We start from the raw sequence: 24,610 nt of genomic DNA on the forward strand, positions 1-24,610 counted from the left end.
ATGGCCAAAGCATTAGCGGCACCCACCGATGTGAAAATGATGGCTTGGCCAGACCTGGAGAGAATACTGAGGGTTACACACCAACCGTACCCTGCCTCATCAAACAACACAAATTTTATTGGTGTGACCAAAAAGAAGGCGAGAGCATTGGTGATTTCATTGCAACCCTGAGGGACATCACCAGAGCATGCAAATTCCTAAACATGGATGAGGCTATGACAGACCGAGTGGTCTTGGGACTGAGAGATCTAACACTACAAGGCAGATTATTAATGAAACCCAAGATAACACTCAAAGAAGCAGTCGAAGAGGCCACCGCAGCAGAAGCAACTCAGAAATTGGTGGCCGCCATGCAGAAAATGAATAAAGCACCACCGGAAACCCCCAAACCACCACCACGACCCACCATGAGGACATTGAGTCTACATTGGAAGATGAGGAGGAAGACGAGGGGGTAAATCAACTCCGTTTGGAACATAGCAGAAGGGGCCAAAACGTAAAAAGGAAAGAATTCCGTTGTGCCAGTTGCGAGGGGAACCATCCACGTTCAGACTGCCGTTTCCTAGAAGCAATAGGCCAATGTTGTGAACAGCGGGGACATATCGCAAGAGCCTGCTGAGCATGGAAAAACTACATCCCCAGACAAAGACGGAACACCCCCCCGAGATAGGGAGGAACAAACAGGAAGCTGCTGGAACCAAGACAACCAAATCAGGCGAGGGAAAGAGGCCACCAACGGAAGAGATGAAACACACCAGACAGTGACCATTGGACACTCAAACATGACAAACGCCCAGAAAGTGCATGTCCAGACCATCATAGAAGGCCAGCCTTGCCAGATGGAAGTGGACTCAGGTTCACACTTATCAATGGTATCCTGGGACATCATAAAAAGACTGATACCAGACATAAGCTGGGAAGGACTCGAAAGACAAACACTAACATTGAAAGACTACCAGGGGAACAAAATCCCTGTAGTGGGTATGGGACAATTCAGAGTAACATTCAAAAAATACACCAGAATCCTACTACTAACCATAGTCGACCGGAATCGACCCAGCCTATTGGGACTCAAATGGTTTGCACCATTGGGAATCAAAATCACAGGAATAAATAGCATCACTGAGACAGATTGGGAAGAGAACCTAATGGAAGAATTCCGAGACATATTCGACAGAGACCTGGGCAAGTACCGGGGGTCCCCAATTTCTTTTCACCTAACCCCAACCATAACCCCTATCAGATTAAAGGCAAGGCAGGTCCCTTTCACACTTAAACCAAAGATCGATGAGCAATTGGATAAACTCATCGCACAAGGGGTCCTAGAGCCAATTGACCACGCAAAGTGGGAAACCCTGATTGTCACGCCAATTAAACCAGATGGGTCTGTGCGCATCTGTGGAGACTACAAAGCAACCCTTAACCACGCGCTCTAACAAAGCGCATACCCTGTCCCAGCATTTATTACATTCCCTTGTGGGGGGCGGAAATTGTCATGAATCTAGACCTCACACAGGCCTACCAACAATTACCAGTTGACCCCAAAACAGCAGAAGCCCAAATGATCGTAACACACAGGGGGGCATTTAAATGCAACAGATTACAATTTGGAGTCAGCGTCACCCCAGGGGTGTTCCAGAGCTTAATGGAACGTCTATTGCAAGGGATAAAAGGGGTGGTGCCTTATTTTGACGATGTCTCAGTATCACCCAAGAACAAAAGACAATTGTGTGACTGCCTAAGGGAAGTCCTAAGTAAATTCAAGGAGGCAGGACTAAAAGTGAAAAAGGAGAAGTGCCAATTAGCTGCCAGCAAGGTTGAATTCCTAGGATATCTCAGAGACAGCGAAGGAATCCACCCCACAGAGAAAAAAGTCAGAGCAATCAAGGAAGCCCTCAGACCTGTGAATAAAATTGATCTGCAAACCTTCTTAGGGCTCATTAACTTTTATAATATATTCCTACCACAGAAAGCAACTATTGCGGAACCACTACACAGGTTGCTTGGCAAGAAAGCAACCTGGACCTGGGGGCAACAGGAAGAAACGGCATTCCAGGAAATAAAAAAACTTGATCACATCAGACTGCGTACTAATACAATACAGCAAAACACTCCCAATAACCCTAACCTGCAATGCATCACCTTTCAGCATTGGCGCTATGCTCAGCCACATATTACCCGACGTGAAAGAAGCACCCATAGCATTCTACTCAAAAACTCTGTCAAAGCCAGAGCAGAACTACAGCCAACTAGACAAAGAGGCATTGGCTGCTGTCACTGGGATCAAGCGGTTCCACAAGTATATCTATGGGAGGAACTTCACCCTAGTCACAGATCACAAGCCACTCCTGGGCATCATTGCAGGAAACAAAGCTACACCAAACATACTGTCACCCCGGATGACGAGGTGGTTGGAATTTGTGGCTGCATACAACTACAAATTAATATACCGACCTGGAAAGGACATAAATCATGTAGATGCGCTTAGCCATTGCCCCCTACCTGACATAGAAGAAGACCCAGCACCAAACACATCAACCCTCCAAATAGAGACATTAGAAAACCTACCAATAACAGCAGCCGACATCGCTAGGGAGATGACTTGAGACAAACCCTGGTGCGCATTTTAAATTGGGTAGGAAAAGGCTGGCCAGACACTGAGATCAATGAGAACATCAAACCATTCCAGAACAGACAAACAGAACTCTCAGTTCTGAAGGGGTGCGTACTATGGGGGGATTGGGTATTAATACCGGACGTTTTAAGGGAAAGCATACTAGAAATGCTACATGAGGGACACCCGGGTATTGTAAAAATGAAATCCCTGGCAAGGAGTTATGTGTGGTGGCCAGGGATGGACAAGGAAATAGGGGACTGGGTGACAACGTGTAAACGCTGCCAGGAATCTAGGCCAATACCCCCCACAGCACCAAAACACAAATGGGAAACAAGGGGATCATGGTCAAGATTACACATTAATTTTGCGGGCCCAACCAAAGGACACACATTTCTAATAGTCGTAGACGCTTACTCCAAATGGCTAGAGGTAAGCATCATGCACTCCATCATGACAGAAGCCATCATTAGACAGCTCAGGAGACTTTTTGCAAAACATGGCTTGCTGGATTTAATTGTATCTGACAACGGGCCACAATTCACGGCACCACCATTCGAGGGATTTTTAGCACTACATGGGATAAGGCATGCACTAACAGCACTGTTACACCCGTCGACAAACGGATGGGCAGAATGCATGGTATGTTACACAAAGGAAACCTTACAAAAGCTAGGGCTCAGGGACACACAAGAAAAGATAGATAAACTACTCAGCATACAGCACATAACACCCAGTGCCACAACGAATAAAAGCCCAGCCAAATTATTAATGGGGAGGAAACTGAGATCACACCTAGACAGACTACACCCCACATATAACCTAGAAAAACCAGTAGACTCCTCCAGTAAATGCCTCACATTTCAAACAGGACCCAGTATACGCAAAAAACCTACGGGGGAACCCTTGTGGATGCCAGCGAAAGTGACCCAAATAACCGGACCCCGTTCTTACAGGGTAGACACCATGGATGGTAACAGCTGGAAGAGACACATAGACCAGCTCAGATCTAGAGTTACGAGGGGTGACATAGACCGACCCATAGAAAGGGGGGGAAACTCCCAAACATAACAGACCGACCCCAGGGAAGAGGGGGGAGACTCCCAAACATAACCATAGGGGAGAGGAAGACCCCTCAAACAGACAAAACACAAGTAGAGAGGGAGGGGGTGACCCTCCACGAGCAAGAAAGACAACAGAACAAACCCTGACAATTAAAAACACACAACATCCACTAATAACAGTAGTCCCAGTTGGAAAACGCAGGCACGTACCTGAGACCAAGGAAGAAGGCAGCATGGGGGGACAGGAACAGGTCCAGAATGATAGCGGGAAAGCGGACCCTGGTGGGAGCGGCCTGGCCGACTCAACCGGCCAACAGATTCCTGGTGGGAGCGGCATGGCCGACTCAACCTTCCAGGAGGTTCCAAGAAGAAGGACGGGAGGAACAACAGATCTGTCCGAACAGTCCACAGACCAACCTGTGACTGAGCTGTGCAAGTCGAGTCGCAATCATAAAAACCTCGCCTACCTACGTGATTACATATGATAGGTGAAGCTAGGATTGGTTAGACCAGACCAGGTGGGGAGGGGTGTTATGTATTAGCATACTTACCTGTGATTGGTTGGTTTGTGATGGCAGGAAATTCGACGAGCGGTCACTGGCCACAGCCACGAGCAGCCCGACTGTAAAAGGGCTGCCACGGTTTCTTCTGAGAGCAGTTCTAGATAGAAATAAAGATGACTGGTTACTCTGCTGGCTCCTTGAGTCCCATTCCCACGATCTAACATGAATGATCTCTAATATCTAATATCAAATAGAATACCATAGTAGTTATTGAGTCGGACTAAGACCAGAAAACCTTAGTTTAAATTATCAGTCAGCTACAATACCTACCTACAATAGATTGACCTATCGACACAACTGCTGGTTTTAGGTTAAATTGTGAAGATGCTTCACAAAAGGAAATCTATTTATATTGCTTTTTGTACCTGGTAGTAATGGAGAGTATTTTCATCTTTCATAGAAATATGACACAACAGTGGTCAGCTATATATCCTAATATTTATTTTGCATGAAGAATTGGACTTCAGAAACTTCTGGTTTGCAGGTTTCGGCAGCAGCAGGGATTCGCGATACTGCGCGATCCCTGCTGCGTTCGCCATCAAGGTTCCCCCGATCCGTTTGGATCTGGGGGATATAGCTGCCCCGTAGAGGCAGATGAAGACAGGGGGGATCTGGACAGGGGTTTGGGGGTGTCGGCAAAACCCCCTTTTCCCAAGACGGACGAGCGGCGGTCAGTAATGGCCACCATGAAGAAATCTACAGCCGGACAAGCAGGTGCAGGAGGGAGAAAGCTGGAAGAGTAATGAAAGTTGCTTTCAACTGGGACAAGGCAAGAGAAAGTGCTCTGAATCTTGAAGGCTGCTAAGGATACATTGTTCCTAGTAAGAGTTACAAGCTGCGAACATTTTAAAAGGGAAAGTTTTTTTTCTTTCGTTTCACTCTCCTTCCTAACGTGACAGCAGATGGAAAAAATCTTTTTGGCTGTGAGTGGGAAGGGAGAGGGGGGGAAAATTGGAGCAATTGAAAATAAGGAGAAGATTGCCTAGATTTTTAAAAAGTTACTAAACACCAATAAGACTTCTAAAAGAGATATTTTAAAGGGAATTTTGTGACTAAACTTTAACCCCAGAAAGAGAAAGTGAAGAAGGAGAAAGTATTTAAAAGAAACAGCCTGTTTGGATGTTTGGTGATTTTGGAACTTCTGAGAACTATTTCTGATTAAAAGCACTCGGGTGGTTGTTTGGGAAAACTTTTTCTCTGCACAATGGCATCACTTGTGGATGGACTGAAACTTGTATACCAAAAATATGAAAAAGAAAAGCAAGAAGGAAAGATGTCCTTGGCACTCTTTTTCAATTTTTAGAAATGGCGGTTTGTACTTATGTAAAGCTGAATGAGCAACAGGATGATGGGGACAAAGAAGAAGCCATCTTTGATGAACAAATAAAGAAAGAGAAAAAGGAAAAGAAGACTTTAAGATCTGGAAAAGCAACCCAAGAAGAGAAGAATAAGGTGAAAAGGGGACATTATGTTAGGAAACAACAGAAAGGGGGAAAGCAGAATAAAAGGGAGGTGGAGAGACAAGAGGGTAAAGAGGACAAGGAGAAGAAGAAGCAAGGGAGAAAGGAAGGGATGAGAAGCCTTAATGGTGGGGAGCAAGTTGTAAAGAAGCAAAAGTTTTTTAGAGATAATGGATAAATTTTATTGAAAAAGGGATTCTAGAAAGGTACATAAGATTGCATTTCTATATTTGTATTTAGAAATAACCATAGAAAATTAGAAATAATATGTAATTTAAAATGCGATAAAATATTTAGTATAATCTAGTGAAATTTTTGTTAAGAGAAGGGGAGTACTGTAATGGAACAATGATTTATAATATGTGACGTGGGGAGGGAATAACTATAGAAAATAGGTGCTCCCATAAAAGTATGTGATTTAACTGAAAAATAATGTGTTAAATGTTTAAGACATAAATGAATATCAATATTAATGAATAGATTTGTATTGGTTTTGATAATGCTGTATAATTTTAGAACGTACCAGACAGAATCCCAATGTAAGTTATGTGTTTTATATTAAGTATTATAAATATAGGGGAAAGAGATAAAGGCATCATACTCCATTTAGTGTACAGGAGAAGTTTTTTTCAAAGAAGAAAGATAAATGGATAGCTGGAAATAGAACAGACAAAGAATAATAAATATTATGATTCGAATTGAGAGGAGATAAATAAAACAAAATTGAGAAAATTTAAAAGAGAGAAGTTATATAGAAAATTGAAAATGTTAACAAGATATGGAATGGTATATAAAATGAATATGAATTTGAATTTGTGTCTGTATCAAGAGTTTTAACCTGGGACTAAGCAACTTTTAGAAAAGAGATTTTTTATGCTTTTATGTTTTGTGTTTCTGTGTATTTATGTTTTGTATGTCTTTAAAAATTAATAAAATTTGTTCAAAAAAAAAAAAGAATTGGACTTCATAGAATCATATGTTGGAGAGAACTTGGAAGATTTCTAGTTCAGTTGTTTAAGACAGGAAAACTTCAAATCATCCTAAATGGCTGTCTAACTATTTGAAAACTGCTACTAAAGGGGCACTAATTTCTTCAAGAAAAAGTCCTCTCTGCTGCTTAATAGCTGCAGTGGTTGCAAAAGTCCTCCTTAGTTTGAGTTTTTAGATTGCTTACTCTGTAAAGCTTCCCATTGACTCTTGTCCTACCCAGAGGTGCTATTCGACCGGTTCGCACCTATTCGGGCGAACCAGTAGCAGTTATTTGGCATGGGTTGCCGAACCAGTGGCAATCCCTGGCTGGCCATGCCCCCAACCCAGTCACCTGGTCGCTCACTTGCGATAGCTCTCCTAGCTTTCCATTCCCCACATCCTCTTTTTCCCTGGGGAAAAGAAAGAAAGGCATGGACGCTGCAAATATAACTTTCCCCGTGTGAGTTAAAGTATCGGGAATGAGAAAGAGTGCGGTCTGACAGAGGGTGTGGGGGTAAATCGAGCCTTGGAGAAATTTAAAGGAGCTGCTTCCCAAATGCTTGTCTGTTAAGTGCTGTGTGTGTGTGTGTGTATGAGAGAGAAAGAGAGATAGATAGATAGATAGAAAGATAGAAAGAAAGAAAGAAAGAAAGAAAGAAAGAAAGAAAGAAAGAAAGAAAGAAAGAAAGAAAGAAAGAAAGAAAGAAAGAAAGAAAGAAAGAAAGAAAGAGGAAGGTAGAGGAAGAAAGAAAAAATGGGAAGAGAGAGAGAGATAAAACTCTGTGCTATTATTTTTAATTGTTCCATTATTTATCATGTGTTAATATTTTACACTGTCCCTACACCTAGAGTGGTTTTTCTGCCTTTCTTTTGCCCAGGGCTACCACATATTTTTCAGGGTTTACATGGATTCAATGTCAATAATCCAGAGCATAAAATACACGTGTGATTAACAAGAGTTGAAAGGGACCTTGGAGGTCTTCTAGTCCAACCCCCAGCTCAGGCAAGAAAACTAAGGATGCCAAACTCTGAGTAGAAATCCTTGGAAAGGTGTCAGAATAATACTTAGAAGGGATCTTGGGGTGAACCCTATACCATTTCAGAGAAATGGCTGACCAGTCTTTTCTTAAAAACTTCCAGTGATTGAGCACCCAGAACTTCTGGAGACAGGCAGTTCCACTGGTTAATTGTTCTCACTCACAGGAAGTTTCTCCTTAGTTTTAGGTTGCTTCTCTCTGTTCAGTTTCCATCCATTGCTTCTTGTTTGCATTCTGCTTCTTTGGAAAATACATTGTCCCCCTTTCTTTGTGGCAGCCCCTTAAAAGCCTGTTGCCTATCACACTCTTGAGTAAAGCATGTGAGCCATTTCCTCCTTTCAGTGATCCATAAAAGTACATCTATAATATGCAGATAATAAAGTCAAAAAGGGTGAATAATATTTTTACAGAACTATAGATAAGTTGAGGCTGGGTGACAAGGAATGGCTGGGAGGGGAGGGGCCAGGTGAGGCACCCCTTGATGGAAGTGACATTGAGTTGGCCACACCCACCCAGTCACATGACCATCAAGCCATGCCACCCAGTCACATGATCACCAAGCATGCCCACCCAGTCACATGACCACTAAACCACACCCACCCAGTCACATGACCACAAGCTATGTCCACCAAATAAGCCACGCCCACAGAACCAGTAGTAAAAAAAATTGAATTCCACCACTGGTCCTACCCTCATTTGCTATGTAAAATAAATACACATTTTTCCCTTACAATGGCCCTTCAAGTATCGGAAGGCTGACATCATATGTCTTTTTAACCATTCTTTCTTGTTACTGTTAAGCTAAAGATATTAATTTTCTTAACTATATCTAGGGTTTAATAAAAGAGGGATAATGCCCTCTCAGCATTATTGTCCCTCTTTTCTGCACTCTTTCCAATTCCTCAACATCCTTTTGGTATTGCAGCAATCAGATCTGGCATAATATTCTAGGTGCAGTCTAATCACTGGGGCCCGGGCAGAATTCACACTTTTTGTAACATCAACAATATACCTTTGTTGAAGCAGCCCAATTTTGCATTATATCTTTTGAAAACTGCAGTCACTGCTGCCTCATGCTTAATTAGTGCTCTGATCCTACTTATACATATTATCACTTAACTTAGACAATTCCTTGTTTTGTATTCATGCATTTTATTCTTCATTTGTATGTGCAGAATTTACATTTCTGGCTACAGAACAGCATATTTTGGATAAAACTCCTTATTCAATTCTATCAAGGTTCTTTTGAATCTTAAATTTATCACCTAAGGTAAGAATCCTCCTAAAATTGTATTGTTCTACAAATTTGATGAACATCCCTTCTATTCCTTATTTAAGTAACCTATGAAAAGATAAGAGTGCTTGATCCATGACAGAACCTTGGAGTCTCCTACTGCAAGCCCTCTATATAAAATAGATTCATTAAGAACCAGATGTTCGGTACAGGTGTTCAATGTATTGCAAATCCATTTGATAATGGGATATTTTATCCTAGATTGTTCCATTTTATGGAGAAAGATGCTGTTGTCAACTTTATCAAACATCTTATTCAAAGTATTCTATATCTATATTATTCCCTTGATCTATTTACTTTAGAACATTTTGTCAAGGTTTTCCTACTGTGACCTGTCTTTAACAAAACCAATTAGTATTCACATTGTTCCTTTCTAAGCACTTGCAAGGTCAGGGTTTGTTACCAAGCTGGTTGGTCTGTTGTTTTCTTTTTGTAACACTGGAATAATATTAATTCTCCTGCAAACCTCTGGTACTTTTTCCTTACTCCAGAAACTCTCAAAATTCAAAATAGTCGGAGGTTCTGAATTTAGTATCCTGGAATGTAATCCATTTAGACCTGGAACATTAAATTCATTCACAGCAATTAAGTGTTTTCCCACTAATTCCATATATGTTTTGTTCTGCATTGTATGGCTTCTGACAGGTTTGACCACTTTTTCCTTTTCAGGAAAGAAAGACAAATGCAAAATGGGAATTAAGCAGCTTAATCTTCTCCTTGTCACCATCTTTTCTATTTTCTCCAGTCAGCAGTCCTAGTGCTTCTCAACTTTTTTGTTATTCTCCTCATTATTCTCCCTTTTATATTATTTATTTCTCCATTGAAACATCAGTAGATTAGAACACATGTATGTAATTATTTGTTCCATATGCACATACCATTCTAACCAGTTGCTGTGGGGAAGATTATAGGAAAAGCTGTCACAGGTGCAGCAGTTAATGATATGTGAAATAACATGGTTTAACATTGTATTATTTTTCTTAGTTTATGTGCTCACTTGATGACCATTATGAAATTTTACAAATGTTATTTGCATGTTGGAATATTGTGATTCTGTTTTTAATTGACAAATGGATAAATCTCCCCTTGTTTTCCTTTCTTATTCCTTTCTAATTCTTTTCTTTGTCTTGCAATAAAATATTTCCTATCTGCTTTCATACTAATATTTTCTCCATAGAATAACGATAGACAGCAGTAAATATTTTTCTCTAGCAGGATGAAAACTGTATAAGATTTATGTTGCCAAATTTGAAGAGATGCTTTGCATATGTGAATCTGCATGTAAAATTATGGTCTTTGGAATGCAAAATGATATATATTGGATGGCAAATAAATGACATCTTATACAGAAATAGTTTTAGCTTGGCAGCAACATTAAAAGCAATCCTGCAGAAAGAAGCAATTTCAATGCAATAGTAAAATCCATGACAATTATCATGCTGTGAATTATGCTTTTTACTACAGAAAGTAATATTTTCCCATAGCACATTGTATTATTGTAATTTTTTTTTTTGTAATTTTTTTTTGAGTTTTCACAAAGAGAAAAAAAATACAAATAAAACATCTTTTTTGAAAGTAGCGTAATCCCGGGTTACATTTCTTCGTACAGACACAAATTCAGGTTCATGCTCATTTTTATATTCTATTCCATATCTTATTACTATTTTACATTTTCTGCATAGCTTCTCCCCTCTTTTAATTTTCTCGGTTTTATTTTAATTATCTCATCTCAATTCAAATCATTGTATTTATATTTTTTGTCTGTTCTGTTTCAATTATCTATTATCTTTTCTCATTAAACAAAATTTCTCCTGTAGTTACTGATTGGAGTATGACACCTTTATATCTTTTCCCTAAAGTTGTAACATTCAATATAATACATAACTTCCATTTGGATTCTGCTTGGTACATTCTTAAAATACACACTGTATTCTTAAAAAAGAAAAAAATTATAAATATATAATATAATTAAAACAACATTCCATTCCAATTCAATTCTATCATTAATATTAATATTCATTAAAGTCTTAACATCTTTAACATTACTTTTCAATTAAATATCATACTTCTATGGGAACAATTATAAGCTTTCCATACTTATATTTTATAAAACATTAACTAATTAAAATGTTCCCGTTCCTTTCTAATTCAATTTTCTCATTTATTTTATTTCACTTATTTTATTCACAAACATTTCACTAAATTACACTAACTATTTTATCCCTCATTTTAATCATACATTGTTTCCAATTTTCTAAAGTTATTTCTATTACTAATATAACAATACAATCTTATGTACCTTTACAGAATCCCTCTTTCAATTAGATTTTCACCCATTATGTCTAAATAGGTCCTGTTTCTCTATATTTTGCTCTGGTCCTTTGTAACTTCTTTTCCTTTCCTTCTTCCCTCTCTTCTTCTCTCTTCCCTTTTTACCCCCTTGTCTCTCTACCTCTATTTCTCTCTTCTGTATTCCCCTTTTCTGTTGCTTTCCAGTATTATACTTATTTTTCAAATTATTTTTCTTTTCTTTGGTTGTTTTTTTAAGTCTTAAATTCTCCATTCTCTTTCCCCTCTTTCCTTTTTCTTCCCCACATAAAATTGCTTGTTCATTAAATATGGCTTCTTCTTTGTCCCAGTCTTCTTGTTTTGCAGTCTTTTCTTGTTGTTTCTCATAGTTCCAAATCTCCATTTCTAAGAATTGAAAAACTAAGCCAAAAGAACCCTTCCCTTCTTGTGCATCTTTGTACTTTTTAAGTTCCATTTTCAATTCATCCAGAAGTGGTGCCATTGTATAAATTTTTAAACAACCACCCGATTGATTTTAGTCATTCAAATATAATAACCAAGAATCCAAAGATCACCAAATAATCCAAATACACGCAAGCTGTTTCTTTTTTGCTCTTTTTTTTCAGTTTCTCTTCCTGGGGTTACTATTTAGTTGCAAAGTTTCAGTTAAAATGTATCTTTTAGAAGTCTTGTTGAAGTTTTACTGTAGATTCTTTTTAATTCCAGGCAGTCTCCTCCCTCTTCCAGATGCTGCCCTTACTCTTTTTCTCTCCCTTCCTGCTTATGAAAAAGAAAAATTTTAATGTCCAGAAATCTTTATTATCCCTTTGGCATTTTGTTTTATTTTCAGCTTAATTGCCTATTGATGTCAAAGTGTATTTTTCCAATTTCTTATTTAAGTCTCTGAGTTGTCAGTATAGGGAAGGAGAGAGAACGAAAAAAAAAAAAAAAAAAGCCAAACCTTTCCCTTTTCACTTTCCTTCACTGCTTCCAACTCTTCTTTGGGAGCGATGTTATTTTTTGTAAGTTTAAATTCCAGGGTACCTTAGTTGTTGCTTTTACAATTTAACCCGGTCAGCCAAAACTTTCACTTCTTATCTTCCTCCTGCACATTCTTTTCCAGTTGACTTCTCCTTTGTGGTGGCCATTTCTGACCACCGCTGCAACCGCCTTCGGGAAAGGGAATAATGGCCATCTGAGGAGGAGAGATTCGGCTCTCCTCAACCCTGCTGGCAGTCTCCCCCCTCTTCACCACCTCTACGGGGTGGCTTAGCCCCAAAACCAGCCGGCTCGGGGCGCTCTAGCGGTGAGCCCAGACAGAAACCGCGCACGATCGCGGATTTCCGTCTGTCGCCGAAGCCCATCAAACCAGAAGTCCCATATTATTGTAATTTTTTAACTACAATTTCCTAAGGAAGCATTTGGGCTTTATTTTGCAAGGAATTGTGAACACAAGTCTTTGAACAATAGCAAAAGCAATATCTGAAAGATAAGTTTCTTTATTCTTCCCATTTTAATTTGCTTCAGTAATCAAATGAAAAGTAACAATCTTCCCCATGCATCTTCATTTACATGTGCAGTGTGAGTATCTCTAGGGGAGAGGCTCTAGAATCCATAACTATGGATGCTAACTTCCATATGAACAGCTATTTTAATAGTACTCCATCTATATAACTATTGTAAATTCCAGCTATAGGAGAACATGTATCTATCATTTCAGTGGGAAGCTCTGTTTTCCAAATAGTTTATGCAAGACCATGAGAAAAGTCCTGATAGATGAAACAATATCTACCACTTTATGTCATACATGTCTAGTCAGATGTGCTCAGTAGAGAGACTCACACATCAGTTGTCTTTGCTTTTTGGGCTCCTGGTATTTAAGATGGCCTTAACTAGATTCTGGAGACAGTATTAGTCATAAAGGTTATTACCACTGATTTCCAAATGGCTCTGAACTCACCTAATTCTTTTTTTTCCTTTATTCACTCATGCCTGACTCTCAGAGACTGCTTTAGATGCCTTGTTTCATAGAACATTCATTTTACATGTAGGCTTTGGAAAATATACTGGGTGTCATCTCTGAAGCGGAGCTGGCTAAAGCTATCTTTTGCTGCCTCATAGTTGCCACAAACTCTGAGACGGGGAAGGGAGGGGGAAGTAGATAGACCAGCAAAGAGTCAAAACAAAAAGTGTTCTTGTGGGAACCAAGGACATCCCAAGATGGCAGTTGAAGGAGGAGAGGAGTGATCAAGCAGCCTGCCAGCTACTTTCATTGGACAATGTGATGGGTGAAACATTCCCTCTGGGGAGGGAAATATTTGCTCTTTTAATTAGGGAAAACCCGCAGGAACCTTTAGAGTTGGTTTTCACTAGTTGTGCTGATATGATAAATCCAATAAACATGTTCTTGAGGACCTTCCTCAGAGTTCTGATTGTGGCAGATGTGATACTCAGAACACTGACACTAGGTTGCAGTGATTATTGTCTCAGTGACTGAAATTCACAATTGAAATTATACTTTTACCATTGACTTATGTTCTGTTTTAAAAAAAACCTTTGATTTGTTTTACTGCATGGAAGCTTGAAATGGTTCTAGTCTTAGTTAGTCAGTCAGTGAATGAATGCTCCTGATAACAGTAATTTTTCCAATGCAGAGTTTAAGGGATTCTCCAACTTTTGTTTTACAAATCATAATCTATACTAAAGAGATTCCTTCCTTTATTTCTTTGAAGTTAGTTTTTCTAGAAGTTGTTTTGGTCTTTTTACAATTATTCTTTTTCCCGTCTTAACTTGTTTGTTCACATTCACTTCTCTTAAGAGACAGTGTATTTAAAAATCTACTCTTTAGAATAGAATAGAATAGAATAGAATAGAATAGAATAGAATAGAATAGAATAGAATAGAATAGAATAGAATAGAATGGAATGGAATGGAATGGAATGGAATGGAATGGAATGGAATGGAATGGAATGGAATTCTTTATTGGCCAAGTGTGACTGGACACACAAGGAATTTGTCTTGGTGAAAATGTTCTCAGTATATATAAAAGAAAAGATACATTCATCAAGAGTCAAGAATCATGAAGTACAACATTTAATGATAGTCATAGGGTACAATAAGCAATCAAATCATACTAGGAAACAGTCAATACAAATCGTAAGTATACTAAGCTGGCAGGAATAGCTAACACCCAAGAAGACAGGCTCAGACTAGAACACTGGGCCATATCTAACAAAATAAAATTCAATGTAGAGAAAAGTAAAGTCCTACACTTAGGCAAGAAAAACCAAAAGTACACATATAGACTGGGTGAAACCAGGCTCAATAGCAGTAACTGTGAGAGGGATCTTGGAGTCTTAGTGGACAACCAGCTAAATATGAGCCAGCAGTGTGCAGCAGCCACCAAAAAAGCTAGTGCAATCCTAAGTTGTATTAACAGAGGGATAAGTCAAGATCAAGGGAAGTACTAATACCACTCTATAAAGCCTTAGTAAGACCACACCTAGAGTACTGCATCCAGTTTTGGTCACCACATTATAAAAAAGATGTTGAGGCTCTAGAAAAAGTACAGAGAAGAGCAACCAGGATGATTAGGGGACTGGAGGCTAAAACACACAACAAATGGTTGCAGGAACTGGGCTTGGCTAGTCTAGTAAAGAGAAGGACCAGGGGAGACATGATAGCAGTCTTCCAATATTTGAGGGGCTGCCACAGGGAGGAAGGGGTCAAGCTATTTTCTAAAGCGCCTGTAGGAATAATGGATAGAAACTGAACAAGGAGAGATTTAACCTGGAAATAAGGAGAAACTTTCTGACAGTGAGAACAATCAACCAATGGAACAGCTTGCCCTTGGAAGTTGTGGGAGCACTTGAGACTTTCAAGGAGAGATTGGACTGCCAGAAATAGTTTAGGGTCTCCCGCTTGGACTAGATGACCTACAAGGTCCCTTCCAACTCTGATTATCTGTTATCTGTTAAGCAACAAAATTACAGTCATACAGTTGGTTACAGGTGGGAGGAGATGGGTGAAAAGGAGTGATGAGAAGATTAACAGTAATAGCAGTGCAGACTTTGTAAATAGTTGAACACTGTTGAGGGAATTATTTGTTTAGCAGAGTGATGGCTTTCAGGAAAAAAAAACTGTTCTTGTGTCTAGTTGTTCTGGTGTGCAGTGCTCTATAGTGTCATTTTGAGGAAGGAATTGAAACAGTTTATGTCCAGGATGTGAGGGGTCTGTAACTTTAGTTTTCAAATTTCCTGAAGTATCCTGTAAATTCAGCCAACTGGGAAACTACTAAGCCTACATGTTTGTATTTTTTATTTTATTTATTTATTTTATTTGTCAAAAGCTTACAATATAACAGAAATAATGTTTGTATTCTAGTTCCTTTTCTTAAGTATTGGCCAAATGCTGACTCCTCTGTGTCATTTGCAGTACAATTGCCAAGGTTGGTTCACCAGGCACAGGTCCAAGCTCCATGCAGCCTTAAAAAGAAGATAGTAGTAAATACAATTCTTTCCATTTGCTTGTTTGTGTTTTAGCAAAATAGATATAGTATATTGCTGCAGCATGACGCTGAAGTAATGATGCCTTTTATTAAAGTTTATTTTATTTTATTAAAGTTTATTTTATTAAACTTTATCTTATTTATTAAAGTTGATGGGAAGTTGAATGGCAGCCCTGTGGTGCAACCAGAACAATCTTGAACTGAACAACCGAAAATTGTAGAAATGGTAGTAGATTTTAGAAGAAGCCCTATTCTACCACTTCTTACAATACTAGACAACTAAATAGAGACCTTCAAGTTTCTAGGTTATCAGGACTTAAAATGGACACCTAACACCAAAATGTCATTAAAAAGCACAACAAAAAATGTTCTCCCTCCTCCAACTCAAAAAGTTCAGAGTGCCTAAGGAGCTGCTGATATACTTTTACAAAGGAATGGTTGAGCCTGATTTGCACCTCTATTGCTATCTGGTTTGGCACAGCAACCAAAAAAAACACAGATTTCAACAGCTAGTTAGGGCTTCAGAAAAAATAATTGCACCTCCATTGAAAACCTGTATACAGCATGGGCCAGAAAGAGAGCCGAGAAAATATTTACAGACCCCTCACATCTTGGATATAACTTCTTCTGTTTCAACTTCTTCCCTCAAGATGACGTTATAGGCATTGCATGCAAAAACATCCAGACACAGATTTCCCCTCCCCAACTCTGCTAAACAACTAATTCCCACAACACTGTCTTATGCCCTGGGATGTCAAACTGCCTAGAAGGGCTGTATTACTATTACTATTATCCTTCTCATCTGTCCTATTACCCATTTCCTTAGCTTCTTATGACTATAACTTTGTTGTTTGTATCTCATGATTTATGTTGATTGATTATTTAGTGTCCTATGACTATCACTAAGTGTATCTTATGAGTTATGGTGATTGCATTTTATGATCATTTATCACTTATTGTTTATATGTATGCTGAGAGCTTATTCACTGAAGACAAATTCCTTGTGTGTCCAATCACACTTGGCCAATAAAGAATTCTATTCTATTCTATTCTATTCTATTCTATTCTATTCTATTCTATTCTATTCTATTCATTCCCCAGAATATTTGAAGACAGATCTTCTGGGAAATGAGGACATGTATCCAAGAGTGAACCCATTCTATCAATGTTTTTAAAAGAAAATGAGTAAGAGTCAAGAATTTCCACATCTGCTATTGCTTGCCCACCCACCTAATGAAAAGCAGTGTGGGAAAGGAAATAAATGGGCTCAATATAAATAAAAGTGAGCCATCCCTCCTACACCCTTTTTAACAGGTGTGCAAGGAAAAAGAATGATGAGATTCATGAGATTGAAGTGGGTTGCTCTTCAGTATTTTTTCTTCCAAACAGTTTCACACAATTCATTGGATTTTTCTAAACCAAGCAAGCCCAATACATTCCATGATACCGTCAGAAACAGATTCAGAAAGAGGCAAGCCAGAATAATGCTGAGAGTAAAATAAAGATGGATATATTGCCCTTTCCTGCTCCTATTAGAGATTATCAGAAAGTTTGACCAATGCTATTTCTGTCCCATATCTAGGCTTGAATCCCAATTGAAAGTAATCCAGATAATCTACTTCCAACAGGATCCGCTGGAGCTCCAGTATGACCACTTTCTCAAAAACCTTCTTAGAAAGGAAGGATAAAGAACAAAAAATGTTTAATAATCTAGCAATGGTTACTTAAGAAGGTGAGCTATAGCCTCCATAAATGGCTGGAGGTCCACCCCCTCCTCCAGATATGTCTAGTCCCCACATCCACACATTTGTTATCTCCCAGACAGCTTTTATCATGTGATAAGGGGCATGGATCTAAAACCCAGGTGGCCAAGCTCACATACTTCAGAAACCTGTCCACTTTCTCAGGAGTAATAGAGTAAAACTGTTCCTAGATAACTGGATAGCCCTGGGCATCTCCATCTCAACAATGTCACTTCAAGCTGGGGGGAAAATAGATGATTTTATCTGTCAGAAAATCAGCAAATTCCTCAGCATAACCCTGCAGGTACATCTCCAAGTCCTCCTTTTCCAGAAGGAACTGGGTTACTCTAAAGAAGTTTATTGGGTGATTATCCACAATCTGTGTGGGGGGAAAAATCCACTTTGCCACACAAATTATCACAAGGTAGGCCTTAATAGCAGCTCTTATCCATGTTTGGTTGAATTGATTCTTTGTCTTCTGCCTGTAGCTCTTGATCCACTTTACCTCTCAGTTCCTTCATACACTATGGGGCCTGATGAGATTCATGAGGTTGAAAAAGGTTGCTTGAGTGAAGTCCTAGATGACTTGGTACAGATCCATAGTCTCCATGATTCTTGAGTTACCTCTAATCCCACAGCTCAGGCATTATTGGGCAGATACAATAAATTTTTAACTCCATTCACTGATAAACAAATGTACAAACTAGAAATTTTGGGAAATAGGAGAATACTCTAAAATGGGCACAGAAATTAGAGACATAGTGAACTTTTTTCCCCAATACAATAGCATCTGAGCATTATCTAACTCAGGGTAGAAGAGGCTGTCATCCATTGGATATATATTGCAGACTTTTGGGTTAGGCTTTTTGGGTGGGTCTGGATTTTTCAAGATGTAGTGATTGCATTGTCAAGAGTGTTAGGGATAACATTGTTTACCCTAACTGGTTTGGGTAAAAAATAATAAATAAGTTATCATGGTTTGTTGGTTAAAGTGTGTGTAACTTTAACTACAAGAATGTAATTAAGGGTGTGGTTGTAAAAGCACCATAAAAGAAGCAAGTCAATTGCAGCTCTCTCTCTCTGGCTTAATGATCCCTAATTACTGGATGGATTGATGACTGCGTTTTTCCTTACTGAAACGGAGGAGAGAAAGGAGTGTTGATTTCTCAATGGAGAGAAGAGATAATACGGACTGATTTATTGTAAGTGAACTGACATTGGCTATTCAACACGGATTTTGCAATTTGAGTATTCCCGACTGGACTGACTAAAATGATACATGACTAATGGACCGTTTATTTTGACTATGCTATAATTCCTAATGGAATAAACTATATTTTTGATAGCACAAGCGTATCTGTTTTTTTTACTGCGTGTTAACTAAAATACAAACTTATCTCACACATTTACCTGTCTGCCTATCTGACTACGCTACACATTCTGTTTAGTTTGTTTTCCTTAACACTTGTTGGGGAATTCAGGCTTAACAAAGAGTGATTCATTATATTGACTTCTGGTTGACATCACGGAGAGATCGGACATGAGGAGTGGGTCTCCGTGCTCCCGTGCCAAATTTTTCTCATTGGTGGGCTCCAAAAGGAGCCAAAACTGCCCTGTAGGGGCATTGAAGCAAAGAGGGGTGCCTTGTGAGGTCTCAGAGAACCTCAACTCTCCTGCCTGACCCGGATTTTTTTCCCCTCTCAGCCACATTGAGGAGAAGAGGCAAATAGAGATGGCTGCCATGAAGCTGGGACAGCTGCAGAACAACTAAGACTGGTGCTGGAGTGGAGTTTGGTGAACAGTATAGAATTGGGTGAGAGGATTCCTTTTTATTTAAAGCAGGGGTGTCCAACCTTTCACCTTCCCTGGGCCACATTAGAAGATGAAAATTTGGTTTGGGCCGCACATATAATAAATTGTTATAAAATAATTATATTATAAAATTATATAACAAATTATAAATTATAAATTATTTTTATTATTTATTATTAATTATTTATTAAAAATTATTTATTGTTTATAAAAATTATTATTTATAAAATTATTAATTATTTATTTTGCAGGGTTGGGGGGGCGGCGGCAGGGTGGGGGGGCAGAGGTGGGGGCTGCGGCGGGGGCAGAAGCGGCGGGGTAAGCTGGTTCTGGCCATGGCCTCCAACTTTAATGACATAGTCAAGCAAGGCTATGTGCAAATCCGCAGCAGGAAGCTCGGGGTGAGTGAGAAGAGGGAGCCGAGCACTTTGTTTCTCCTCTCCACCCCCGCCAGACCCTCTCCGTCATCTCCAGGGCTGGGTGGCGGCGATGGAAAAGCGGGCAATCTTCAGGACTAGGAGACGTTGGGTCTGACTTGGCGGGGCGTGGAGGGAGGGGGGTTGTCAGGCTGGTCTGGTGCGGGAGCCGAGGCTCGCGCTTGCCTTAGGTTCCCCGGATCGCTCGCCTCGGAGCTGCTCGCTCTTGACTTCGGCGTGCCTGGTTTCTCTCTCTCTCTCTCTCTCTCTCCCCCCACCTCGTCCCTTGCGCGCCTGCCTTGCCCGCTTCCTGCGAGGAAGGCAGCGTGCAGTGTTGGCCATCTCGCGTGCGGGCAGGCATCGGGGTTTGCTCGGGGAGGAAGCGCCGCGGATGTCAGTCGGAATTGAGCTCAAAGTGTAGCTAGGACTGCGGCTCAATTGCTGCGGCGGGCATGAGACGCCGTTGGGCTGTGTTTTGCCTAGAAATCTGACTGAATTCATCCGGGAGGATTGTCCTTTTCACTCAACCTGGTTTTTTTTTGCAGGGGCAGAAGCAGCAGCGGCGGCGGCGGGTGGGGGCGGCGGCAGAAGCGGGCAGAAGCGGCAGCGGCGGTGGTGGGGTGGGGGCGGCGGCAGAAGCGGCGGCGGGGCAGAAGCGGCGGCAGCGGGGGCAGAAGCAGCGGCGGCGGTGGGGTGGGGTGGGGGGCAGAAGCAGCGGTGGGGGCAGAAGCGGCAGCAGCGGGCGGCGGTGGGGTGGGGGCGGCGGCGGGGGGCAGAAGCGGCGGCAGAAGCGGCGGCGGGGGCAGAAGCGGCGGCAGAAGCGGCGGCGGGGGCAGAAGCGGCGGGCGGCGGCGGCAGAAGCAGCGGCGGGGGCAGAAGCGGCAGCGGCGGGGTGGGGGGGCGGCAGCGGGGGCAGAAGCAGCAAAGGCCTTTTCTGTTGCTCCTTGGCATGGCACTCGCCTCGCCCTGCCTCGCGCCTGCCTCTCCTCCTCCTCCTCGCTGGCTCTTGCCAGAAGGTTGGGGTGGGCACTGGGCTGCATTACAAGGCAACCTGGGCTGCATGCGGCCCGTGGGCCGCGGGTTGGACAAGCCTGATTTAAAGCCTAACCCCAAAAAGAAGAAACCAGGAAAAGAGAGGCTCACAACTAATTTGCTAAAGCAGCAATTAAACACCTTGAGGAAAATTTCAGAATTGAAAGAAAAGAATAAAGAGGAAAAAAATAAAATAAAAAACTTTTTAAAATACAGGAAATTGGACTCTTAAATTGAAAAGGCATTTTGTATTGGGAAGGCATTTTTAAAATGCTGGAATTATTTACCTAAAAGCTAACTTTACTTTTATAATTGAATAAATGAATGAAAAGAAGATAAAACATATTTTTTACAACTTTGGAAATTTCCACTTGAACGGCTGTGACAATACCTATTATGCTATATGCATCTATCCCAGGACTATTGGAGATTTAAACTTGAGAACAAGGAAGATATCTAATTAAAGCACCCTCTGAATCCTATGATATATGATTGAATTTACAAAGGAGAGTTAAAGAGGCATTGGAAACTCCCTGGGCTATTTAACTGGAACTGACTGATTAATTATGGTACACAAAGAATTATGATGAGAGCATTTTCTGAAGAGCAACTTTAAGCTTGAATATAGAGTTATTGGACTATTGGATAAGAGTTGGATTTACTAAAACAAGATAAGATGCTCCATTAAGGGGAAATGAGTGGAACTTTGAAAGGGATGGCATTGATGTTTCAAAGCATAAAAGACATTATGGAAACAAACCACAAGGAGATTACAGAACTAATGCATGGCATAGAGGGAAAAAAAAAATTATATAAGGAACAATGAGCAAAGATCAAGATGCCCAGAAAAGGGAGAAGCTAACAGAAGGAATGGAGAGAAAATAGACCAAGGAGCCAGCAATCTGAAAATAAGAAAATAAGGCTACAACAATAAAAAATAACAATGACTGATGAATTTAGCTCTAAGAGAGCTAAAAAGAGAAATGGAGATGCAGGAAGGTACTTTTGAAAGGGAGATAGGGGCTTGGGCAGATATTTTGAAACCTAGGCAGTGGATGAGAATAGAGATGGGAGAAATACCTAGATTAAATAGCCAGGATGCAGATGCAAATAGAGATAAAGATCCGAGAGAGGAACATGGGAGGAAAGGGAAAAAAAGAATAAGATTTAAAGTACTGAAGCGGACAATGGACGATGGATAGAAAAGAAAGGATTTTTTAAAAATATAATGGTGGCATGATTAAAAACTAGAATAGAGGTAGAAATAAGAGAATAGGAGGATATTAATATATACAATTTTATATAATAAAATAAAAGCAATAATAAAAGGGAAAAATTAGAGATTGAATGATGGTATTATTATGTATGTTTAAATAATAATGTTCATATAGGTTTGATGAATGTTACAAATATGATTAGTATTATTATGTCTGTTTAAAGAATATTATGACTGGCATTTGAATTGTATATTGAAACACTGAATAATTAAATAAAGAAGAATTGCATCTCAATACAAATAGATGTAAGAGAGAAATATGGGAGGTAAGTTAAAAAGTGAACAAGAATTAAAGTATTAAAGTGGATAAGACACGGTGGATAGAAAGGAAATGTCTTTTAATATAATGACGGCATGAATAAAAGTCAGAATAGAGACAGAAATAAGAGAAAGGGGGAATATTAGTATACACATTTCTATATAACAAGATAAAAGTAATAATAAGAGGAAAACTTAGAAGTTAAATGATGATATTATTAGGTATGTTTAAATAACATTATGATTTGCATTAGCATAACATACTGAAACATGGAATAATTATATAGTGTAAGACTATAGCTTAATATAAACATGTGTATTACCATTAGAACCATACAAGCTTGATGAATGTAACTAATATGACTATTTCTATTTGTACTAAAATATATGATATCAATATGCCATACTGTTCATTCACTGATATGTATATATAAAATAAATTTAAAAACGGGGTGGGGGGGGAGAAGAGTGATTAATTCTTTCACCTAGTTGCTTCTTTACTCTCAGTTTGACAACAGTCGGGAGCAGGGTGGTTGGAATGTCAGGGAAGGAATGAAATACCAAGATTCTGTCTGCAGATTGTAAGACCCTACTGCCAGACCCAAGGTTATACAATGCAGGTGCTTGAATGATACAGACTGTTCCCATAACAAAAGAAGCAGATTTAATTGGACAACGTAATGAACTGAGGGGGATGGCCAAAGTGAAAAAGCAAGATTAACTATGGGGGATTCCGGATGGGAAAACCAGCGCTGGTTTTGCATCTTCTGTGCCAACGTAGTGTATTCAATGAAGTTTTACTTTTGGGAAGCACAATGCCCCAGGAGTTCTCTTTTTGGATTCTCTAGGTGAACAGTTGAAAGACATAGTGATTGTGCAGTAGTAGCTGCCAGAGTCAGAGGTTCTGCTATTTTACAATATCTAATATTCAGCAAGAAATCCCACTTTTATGTTTTATTACCAATTGTCTTAAAATTAAAGTGGAAAACAAACTGGACTGTTATAACACTACTTGGTTTATGGCATCAAGTGCAGTATTTGTGACATACAAATGCTATAGAAGTGATAGTGTATTAATGGTTTTAAGAAGTATAATGAAAAGCAAGAAATAAAATCTTTTTTTTTCTTTTTACTTTCTTGGTTGCCTGATTATTGCAGCTGGCAGATTTGTACCCCAAGGGCATAAATTAGAAGCTTGGGAAATTTAGCATTAAAGGCTACATACTGTAGGTACTTGGGATCTTTTTGAATTCAGTGCTGGATATAACCACATGGTGATTTAAAAGAACATTTTATTCTACAATAACCTTTCCTACAATTTTGTAATACAACCCCCATGTATTTTTAGAAGTCTTATTTCTTACTGAATGTTTAATTCTTCTGCTAATACTTGGGTTTCCAATGTGGTATTTCTTGATACTGGTATGTCCATAGATGCAGTAATAAATTAGCTTCTACAGTTTCAGTACAGGCCAGGCCTCACGTAGGCTGAAAGCATACCAGGAACAGAGAACATCAATCAACAAAACGTCATCATGGGCTAAAACTGGACTGCAAACGCTGATTTGCTACTTTGTACCTTTCAAACTGACCATGTAACTGTAATTGGATGTTACTATGTGTCCACTAATATTTCTGCTCATGTAACATAATGATTGGATAGAATTCACCGCTTATGATGTATCACTATGTGTTTTTAATAAAAGAGCTTCTCGAACTTGTGATCGGGGCAGCTCACCCAAGATAGAACCTGCGTTGGTGTCTTTCTTGATGCATTCGACCACCCAGTGAGAAGCCTTCCTAATGCGGAGCAAAGCCGCATCTGGTGACCCAACGTGATCCGTTAAAAGAAATGGGTGCATCTGTCTTCGACTGCTTATCTCATCTGGTCGGACGAGCCAGTTGCAACCCAGGGATGCCGTTTCGTGTCACGGATCCCTCCCCAGGAATCTTCTGCAAAGAAGACATCCTCCCTTCAGGTGAGTATGGGCGGAAAGTTCTCCAAAGCGCAGATAGCACATTTGCAGGAATTAGGAGAATTAACGAAGAGCTCAATTCTTATTCTTAGGAATCAGGGCAAAACGCTCCCAGTTCCAACTAAGAAGGACCTTATTACCCTTTTGACTTACATTTACACACAATGCCCGGCTTATCCGGAGAAAGGGTCCTTGAAAGTCTCCACATGGCAACGTTTGGGTGACTGTTTTCATGATAACCCCAGGGCTCCGCCAAAGATTCTGACCACATGGAAAATAGTCATGGAATGTTTAAAAATCC

Source organism: Notechis scutatus, chromosome Z, assembly GCF_049901735.1.
Source record: "Notechis scutatus isolate UNSWTSFEM ecotype Mainland chromosome Z, rNotScu1.2, whole genome shotgun sequence".
NCBI lineage: Eukaryota > Metazoa > Chordata > Lepidosauria > Squamata > Elapidae > Notechis > Notechis scutatus.